Source organism: Oncorhynchus gorbuscha, linkage group LG10 (genome assembly GCF_021184085.1).
Source record: "Oncorhynchus gorbuscha isolate QuinsamMale2020 ecotype Even-year linkage group LG10, OgorEven_v1.0, whole genome shotgun sequence".
Lineage (NCBI taxonomy): Eukaryota > Metazoa > Chordata > Actinopteri > Salmoniformes > Salmonidae > Oncorhynchus > Oncorhynchus gorbuscha.
The window spans coordinates 44088998-44099046 of record NC_060182.1 but is presented as its reverse complement, the minus strand read 5'-3'; positions in this window follow the sequence as shown (position 1 = coordinate 44099046).

The following is a 10049-nucleotide window of genomic DNA, read 5'->3' as shown; positions in this document are numbered from 1 at the left end:
CACTACACAGACGTGAGTTAATTTGTGACTGGAAATGTGATATTATTATATGCCGGGATTTACTTCGACAATGTCCCTTTTAAAGACAATGTTCCTGTGATCGCAGAGACCACATTCACAGTCAGCTCAATCAGAAATTATTTTAATGTCAAATGTTCTACACTTCGGGTTGAATTCCAATTCTGTCAATAATGCTAGAACATGCGTACATGAATGTTTGCAATTTAGCTAGTCCAGCATCAACTACACAAGTCGGATGAATTTAAGTCATATTTCTCCAGACATTTTACTGTAAGAACTGCTTAATTCTGCAGGATTATATTAGGCTATGGGATATACTATTATATTAGGCTATGGGATATACTATTATATTAGGCTATGGGATATATTATTATATTAGGCTATGGGATATACTATTATATTAGGCTATGGGATATACTATTATATTAGGCTATGGGATATACTATTATATTAGGCTATGGGATATACTATTATATTAGGCTATGGGATATACTATTATATTAGGCTATGGGATATATTATTATATTAGGCTATGGGATATATTATTATATTAGGCTATGGGATATACTATTATATTAGGCTATGGGATATATTATATTAGGCTATGGGATATACTATTATATTAGGCTATGGGATATACTATTATATTAGGCTATGGGATATATTATTATATTAGGCTATGGGATATACTATTATATTAGGCTATGGGATATACTATTATATTAGGCTATGGGATATATTATTATATTAGGCTATGGGATATATTATTATATTAGGCTATGGGATATACTATTATATTAGGCTATGGGATATACTATTATATTAGGCTATGGGATATATTATTATATTAGGCTATGGGATATATTATTATATTAGGCTATGGGATATACTATTATATTAGGCTATGGGATATATTATATTAGGCTATGGGATATACTATTATATTAGGCTATGGGATATACTATTATATTAGGCTATGGGATATATTATTATATTAGGCTATGGGATATATTATTATATTAGGCTATGGGATATACTATTATATTAGGCTATGGGATATATTATATTAGGCTATGGGATATATTATTATATTAGGCTATGGGATATACTATTATATTAGGCTATGGGATATATTATTATATTAGGCTATGGGATATATTATTATATTAGGCTATGGGATATATTATTATATTAGGCTATGGGATATACTATTATATTAGGCTATGGGATATATTATTATATTAGGCTATGGGATATATTATTATATTAGGCTATAAGATATACTATTATATTAGGCTATATAATAGTCAGTGTCCAGATTTCAGTTACTATTCCATTTAATCCATCTGAACAGTAGGACTACAGTTCCCTTGATGTGCCATATATGAAGTCCCGGTCTTGTGACTGTCGAATTTCTATGGCGCCTCACAATAATCACACAAAACATATTACCCAAACATAAGGCTACTGTTCTGGCCTTCTTCCATATTTTCAACTCTCCATTTTGCAGCTTTTTTCTTATCGAACTAAACTCAGTGTTTGCCTCAGTGGATCAACGTTAACTTTTTCTGCCCAAGTTCCCAAAAATATTTACCAATTGGCAGGGTTGGGTAGGTTACTTGATAAATGTAATCCATTACAGTTACTAGTTACCTGTCTAAAATTATAACCAGTAAAGTACCTTTTCGATTACCCAAACTCAGAAAAGTAATCTGATTACATTCTATTACTTTCCTGTTAAGAAGCAATAGAAGAAGCCCAAAATGTATGTCACCAAATGAACAACATCTATTGCAGGATAAATCAATGTTAAAGTTTACATAGCTGGCCATATATGGATGTTAAATTTTACTTTATAGGTTGGTTATGTAGGCTTCATCTAACCCATCGCATTCTACTACATATAATATGATTCAATTAAAGCTTTACATTAAAAACCAAAGTCTATCAGAATTCCAGTCATTCTAATAAATGTTATACCCCTTGATATTCAAGAATAGAACTTTGAAATTATGGAAGTATTGATTACCCAAATTGTTTACCTGAGCATAACCCCAAAACAGAGGACTTATTAGCCAGTCCTACTCTGTTCTTTATGATTTTGTTGTTATGGAGGACTTATCGGGCTCATTGATTTGAAAAATAAATCATGCGCTCATGGAATGGCATGCGTTGAGCACTACTGAAAAGTGCTATTTACATGTGAAAAATGAACGCCATATGGAATTTGCTATAGGCCTATTGTTTACCTTTTTGTTGGTGACACTTTGATATCTTGATAATATACAGCTGTTTAAAGGGCAAATCCATCGATATAAAATATATTTTGATTTGTTTAACACTTTTTTGGTTACTACATGATTCCACGTGTGTTATTTCAAAGTATACAGTATCAGTCAAAAGTTTGGACACACCTACTCATTCAATGGGTTTTTCTTTATCTTTACTATTTTCTACAGTATGAAATGACACATATGGAATCATATAGTAACCAAAGTGTTAAACAAATCAAAATATATTTTAGATGCTTCAAAGTAGCCAACCTTTGTCTTGATGACAGCTTTGCACACTCTTGGCATTTTCTCAACCAGCTTATGAGGAATGCTTTTACAACAGACTTAAAATGAGTTCCCACATATGCTGAGCACTTGTTGGCATGCTTTTCCTTCACTCTGAGGTCCAACTCATCCCAAACCATCTCAATTGGGTTGAAGTCGGGTGATTGTGGAGGCACAGTGATTGGAACCAAAAATCTCAAATTTGGACTCATCAGACCAAAGGACAGATTTCCACAGGTCTAATGTCCATTGCTCGTGTTTCTTGGCCCAAGCAAGTCTCTTCTTATTATTGGTGTCCTTTAGTAGAGGTACCTTTGCAGCAATTCGACCATGAAGGTCTGATTCATGCAATCTCCTCTGAACAGTTGCTGTTGAGATGTGTCTGTTACTTGAACTCTGAGGCATTTATTTGGACTGCATTCTGAGGTGCAGTTAACTCAAATGGACTTATCCTCTGCAGCAGAGGTAACTCTAGGTCTTCCTTTCCTGTAGCGGTTTTCATGAGAGCCAGTTTCACCATAGCACTTGATGGTTTTTGCGGCTGCACTTGAAGAAACTTTCAAAGTTCTTGAAGTTCTCCGTATTGACTGACCTTCATGTCTTCAAGTAGTGATGGACTGCCGTTTCTCTTTGCTTATTTGAGCTGTTCTTGCCATAATATGGACTTGGTCTATCACCAAAAATAGGGCTATCTTCTTTATACCGTCACAACATAAGTGATTGGCTCAACTGCATTAAGAGGAAAGAAATTCCACAAATTAACTTAAAGCACACATGTTAATTGAAAAGCATTTCAGGTGATTACCTCATGAAGCTGGTTGAGAGAAAGCCAAGAGTGTGCAAAGTTGTCATGGCAAAAGGTGGCTACTTTGAAGAATATAAAATATGAAACATTTTGGTTACTACATGGTTCAATATGTGTTATATCATAGTTTTGATGTCTTCACTATTACTCTACAATATAGAAAATAGTAAAAATAAAGAAAAACCCTTGAATGAGTAGGTGTGTCCAAACCTTTGACTGGTACACACACACACACACACACACACACACACACACACACACACACACACACACACACACACACACACACACACACACACACACACACACACACACACACACACACACACACACACACACACACACACACACACACACACACACACACACATTTGAAGTCAGAAGTTCACATACACCTTAGCCAAATGCACTGCTCAAAAAAATAAAGGGAACACTTAAACAACCCAATGCAACTCCAAGTCAATCACACTTCTGTGAAATCAAACTGTCCACTTAGGAAGCAACACTGATTGACAATACATTTCACTTGCTGTTGTGCAAATGGAATAGACAACAGGTGGAAATTATAGGCAATTAACAAGACACCCCCAATAAAGGAGTAGTTCTGCAGGTGGTGACCACAGACCACTTCTCAGTTCCTATGCTTCCTGGCTGATGTTTTGGTCCCTTTTGAATGCTGGCGGTGCTTTCACTCTAGTGGTAGCATGAGACGGAGTCTACAACCCACACAAGTGGCTCAGGTAGTGCAGCTCATCCAGGATGGGACATCAATGCGAGCTGTGGCAAGAAGGTTTGCTGTGTCTGTCAGCGTAGTGTCCAGAGCATGGAGGCGCTACTGGGAGACAGGCCAGTATTTCAGGAGACGTGGAGGAGGCCGTAGGAGGGCAACAACCCAGCAGCAGGAAGGCTACCTCCGCCTTTGTGCAAGGAGGAGCAGGAGGAGCACTGCCAGAGCCCTGCAAAATGACCTCCAGCAGGCCACAAATGTGCATGTGTCTGCTCAAACGGTCAGAAACAGACTCCATGAGGGTGGTATGAGGGCCCGACGTCCACAGGTGGGGGTTGTGCTTACAGCTCAACGCCGTGCATTTGCCAGAGAACACCAAGATTGGCAAATTCGCCATTGGCACCTTGTGCTCTTCACAGACGAAAGCAGGTTCACACTGAGCACATGTGACAGAGTCTGGAAACGCCGTGGAGAACGTTCTGCTGCCTGCAGCATCCTCCAGCATGAACGGTTTGGCGGTGGGTCAGTCATGGTGTGGGGTGGCATTTCTTTGGGGGGCCGCACAACCCTCCATGTGCTCGCCAGAGGTAGCCTGACTACCATTAGGTACCGAGATGAGATCCTCAGACCCTCCTAATGAAAGACAATGCTAGCCCTCATGTGGCTGGAGTGTGTCAGCAGTTCCTGCAAGAGGAAAGCATTGATGCTATGGACTGGCCCGCCCGTTCCCCAGAGCTGAATCCAATTGAGTACATCTGGGATATCATGTCTCGCTCCATCCACCAAAGCCATGTTGCACCACAGACTGTCCAGGAGTTGGCAGATGCTTTAGTCCAGGTCTGGGAGGGTATCCCTCAGGAGACCATCCGCCACCTCATCAGGAGCATCCCCAGGAGTTGTAGGAAGGTAATACAGGCACGTGTAGGCCACACACACTACTGAGCCTCATTTTGACATGTTTTAAGGACATTACATCAAAGTTGGATCAGCCTGTAGTGTGACTCCAAATCCAGACCTCCATAGGTTGATAAATTTGATTTCCATTGATCATTTTTGTGTGATTTTGTTGTCAGCACATTCAACTATGTAAAGAAAAAAATATTTAATAAGAATATTTCATTCATTCAGATCTAGGATGTGTTATTTTAGTGTTCCCTTTATTTTTTTGAGCAGTGTACATTTAAATTCAGTTTTTCACAATTCCTGACATTTAATCCCAATAAACATTCCCTGCCTTAGGTCAGTTAGGATCACCACTTTATTTTAAGAATGTGAAATGTCAGAATAATAGTAGAGAGAATGATTTATTTCAGGTTTCTTTTCTTTTGTCACATTCCCATTTGGTCAGAAGTTTACATACACTGAATTAGTATTTGGTAGTATTGCCTTTAAATTGTTTAATTTGGGTCAAACATTTCAGGTAGCTTTCCACAAGCTTCCCACAGTAAGTTGGGTGAATTTTGGCCCATTCATCCTGACAGAGTGTAACGACGTTCGTCTGTTGTAAGAAGAGAGTCAGACCGAAATGTAGCGTGTAGGTTACTCATGACTTTAATGAAATTAATCGCGGTACATGAAATAACTGAATAAATACAAAAACAACAAACGGAACGTGAAACCTATTACAGCCTATCTGGTGAACACTACACAGAGACAGGAACAAACACCCACAAAAATACAAAGCGAACTCAGGCTACCTAAATACGGTTCCCAATCAGAGACAACGACAAGCACCTGACTCTGATTGAGAATCGCCTCAGGCAGCCAAGCCTAACTAGACACACCCCTAATATTACACAATCCCAATGCTAATAAAACCCCAATATGAAACACAACATATAAACCCATGTCACACCCTGACCTACCCAAACATATAACAAAACACAAAATACAATGACCAAGGGGTGACAGAACCCCCCCCCCCCCCCCGTAAGGTGCGGACTCCCGGATGCACCACAAGAGCATAGGGAGGGTCCGGGTGGGCGTCTGTCCATGGTGGCGGTTCTGGCTCAGGACGTGGACCCCACTCCATTAATGTCCTAGTTCCTCCCCTTAGCGTCTTGGGATCATCCACCTTCTCCGCCGACCATGGTCTAATAGTCCTCACCCAGATCCCCACATAACTGAGGGGCAGCTCGGGACAGAGGGGCATCTCAGGACAGAGGGGCATCTCAGGACAGAGGGGCAGCTCGGGACAGAGGGGCAGCCCGGGACAGCGGGGCAGCTCGGGACAGAGGGGCGGCTCGGGACAGAGGGGCATCTCAGGACAGAGGGGCATCTCAGGACAGAGGGGCATCTCAGGACAGAGGGGCATCTCAGGACAGAGGGGCATCTCAGGACAGAGGGGCATCTCGGGACAGACGGGCAGCTCGGGACAGAGGGGCAGCCCGGGACAGAGGGGAAGCCCGGTACTGAGGGGAAGCCCGGTACTGAGGGGAAGCCCGGTACTGAGAGGAAGCCCAGTACTGAGAGGAAGCCCAGTACTGAGAGGAAGCTCAGTACTGAGAGGAAGCTCAGGCAGGTAGTAGGCTCCAGTAAATCCTGGCTGGCTGGTGGAACTGGATGATTCAGGTTGTCTGGCCGATATAGAAGATCTTGGCAGACTGGCACTTCTGGCTGATTCAGGCAGACTGGCGACGTTGGGCAGACTGGCGGCGCTGGGCAGACTGGCGGCGTTGGGCAGACTGGGAGCACTGGGCAGACTGGGAGCACTGGCGGCGCTGGGCAGACTGGGAGCACTGGGCAGACTGGGAGCACTGGCGGCGCTGGGCAGACTGGGAGCACTGGGCAGACTGGGAGCACTGGCGGCGCTGGGCAGACTGGGAGCACTGGCGGAGCTGGGCAAACTGGGAGCACTGGCGGCGCTGGGCAGACTGGGAGCACTGGCCGCGCTGGGCAGACTGGGAGCACTGGCCGCGCTGGGCAGACTGGGAGCACTGGCCGCGCTGGGCAGACTGGGAGCACTGGCCGCGCTGGGCAGACTGGGAGCACTGGCCGCGCTGGGCCGACTGGGAGCACTGGCGGCGCTGGACAGACAGGAGACTCCGGCAGCGCAGGAGAGGAGAATGGCTCTGGCTGTGCTAAACAGGCGGGAGACTCCGGCAGCGCAGGAGAGGAGAAAAGCTCTGGCTGCGCTAAACAGGCGGGAGACTCCGGCAGCGCAGGAGGGGAGAAAAGCACTGGCTGCGCTGAACAGGCGAGGCGCACTGGAGGCCTGGTGCGTGGTGCTGGAACTGGTGGTACTGGATCGAGGACACGCACAGGAAGCCTGGTGCGGGGAGCTGCTACCGGAGGACTGGTGTGTAGAGGTGGCTCTGGATAGACCGGACCGTGCAGGCGCACTGGAGCTCTTGAGCACCGAGCCTGCCCAAGCTTACCTGGCTCGATGCCCACTCTAGCCCGGCCAATAGGAAGGGCTGGTATGTGCCGCAGCTGGCTCTGCACCCGCACTGGAAACACCGTGCGCTCCATAGCATAACACGGTGCCTGCCCGGTCTCTCTAGCCCAACGGTGAGCACAGGGAGTTTGCGCAGGTCTCCTACCTGGCATAACTATTCTCCCTTCTAGCCCCTCCCCAAAAAATTTTGGGGCTGTTTTTCCGGTTTCCAACCGCGTCGCCGTGCTGCCTCCTCATACCTGCACCTCTCCGCTTTAGCCACGTCTATTTCTTCCTTGGGACGGCGATATTCTCACGGCTGCGCCCAGGGTCCTTTACCATCTAATTCCTCCTCCCATGTCTAAATCTCCAAGTGGTGCAGCCTCTCCCACTGCAACTGCTCTTCACGATTAACAGGGAGAGTAGGCTCAGGTCTTACTCCTGACTCAGCCACTCTCTCTCTGCGCTCTCCCCCGTTACTTTCGGTTTTCGCTCTGCGTCGCCGTGTTTTCCTTTTAAACTCCATTAGCCTGTAGCCCTCTTCGCACTGCTGAAGCGAATCCCAGGCGGGCGCCTGCACTCTCTCTGGGTCGGCCGCCCACCTGTCGATTTCTTCCCACGTCGTATAATCCATGCTTCTGCTGTCCATAACGTCGTCCTTTAGCTCCTGCCAGTTCACACGCTGCTCGGTCTGTGAGTGGTGGGTGTTTCTGTAACGACGTTCGTCTGTTGTATGAAGAGAGTCAGCGTGTAGGTTACTCATGACTTTAATGAAATTAATCGCGGTACATGAAATAACTGAATAAATACAAAAACAACAAACGGAACGTGAAACCTATTACAGCCTATCTGGTGAACACTACACAGAGACAGGAACAAACACCCACAAAAATACAACGCGAACTCAGGCTACCTAAATACGGTTCCCAATCAGAGACAACGACAAGCACCTGACTCTGATTGAGAATCGCCTCAGGCAGCCAAGCCTAACTAGACACACCCCTAATATTACACAATCCCAATGCTAATAAAACCCCAATATGAAACACAACATATAAACCCATGTCACACCCTGGCCTACCCAAACATATAACAAAACACAAAATACAATGACCAAGGCGTGACACAGAGCTGATGTAACTGAGTCGGGTTTGTAAGGCCTTCTTGCTCACACACGCCTTTTTCAGTTCTACCCACAAATTTTCTATCGAATTTAGGTCAGGGCTTTGTGATGGCCACTTTAAGACCTTGACTTTGTCCTTAAGCCATGTTGCCACAACTTTGGAAGTATGCTTGGGATCATTGTCCATTTAGAAGACCCATTTGTGACCAAACTTTAACTTCCTGATTGATGTCTTGAGATGTTGCTTCAATATATCCACAATTTTCTTCCCTCATGATGCCATCTATTTTTTGAAGTGCAGCGGTCCCTCCTGCAGCAAAGGACCCCACACAACATGATGCTGCCACCCGGATGCTTCACGGTTGGGATGGTGTTCTTCGGCTTGCAAGCATCACTCTTTTCCCTCCAAACATAACGATGATCATTATGGCCGAACAGCTCTATTTTTTTTCATCAGACCAGAGAACATTTCTCCAAAAAGTATGATCTTTGTCCCCATGGTGCAGTTGCAAACCGTAGTCTGGCTTTTTTTATAGCGGTTTTGGAGCAGTGGATTCTTCCTTGCCGAGCGGCCTTTCGGGGTTATGTTGATATAGGACTCGTTTTAATGTGGATATAGATACTTTTGTACCTGTTTCCTCCAGCATCTACACATGGTCCTTTGCTGTTGTTCTGGGATTGATTTGCACTTTTCGCATCAAAGTACATTCCTCTCTAGGAGACAGAACGAGTCTCCTTCCTAGGCGGTATGACGGATGCTTGGTACCATGGTGTTTATACTTGCATACTGTTGTTTGTACAGATGAACATGGCACTTTCAGGCGTTTGGAAATTTCTCCCAAGGATGAACCAGACTTGTGGAGGTCTACAATCTGGAGGTCTTGGCTGATTTATTTTGATTTGTTTTATATCAGCATGGATTAGATTGAGCAATAAAAAAAACACGTTTACTCCATAGGCTGGGATCCGCACTATGCAGCTGTTGCAAGAGCACATTTTTCACTGGCTGTCCACTGTTTTCAAAAACAATGATTGACAGGCAGCTTAAACCTTTTGAATTCAACCATTATTGGATTAAAATAGGCATTTAGATTTGTGAACAGCCATCCACAACAATCATATTCCGTAAAAGCGCAAATAGCTAAATGAGAGCGCAGGAGTGTGATAAACAAGTGATATCCGTATCGCCGTAGACTACACCACTGCCGTCATCCTTACCTCAAAGCGTTTACTGAAGTTGGATAATCTATGAATGCCGACAGAAGTCTCGCCATTGGAAGACAGCTTGGACTGTAGCATACAAAAGCCTATTCCTGCTCTTTTCCCGCGATCCATCAAACACATTTGGTGTGTCATCATAGTGGTCTCTGACTTGTGATCAGACTCGCTCAGGTGGAACAAACTTTTTTTCAATGCTGCTGATTTGGACGACACAACAG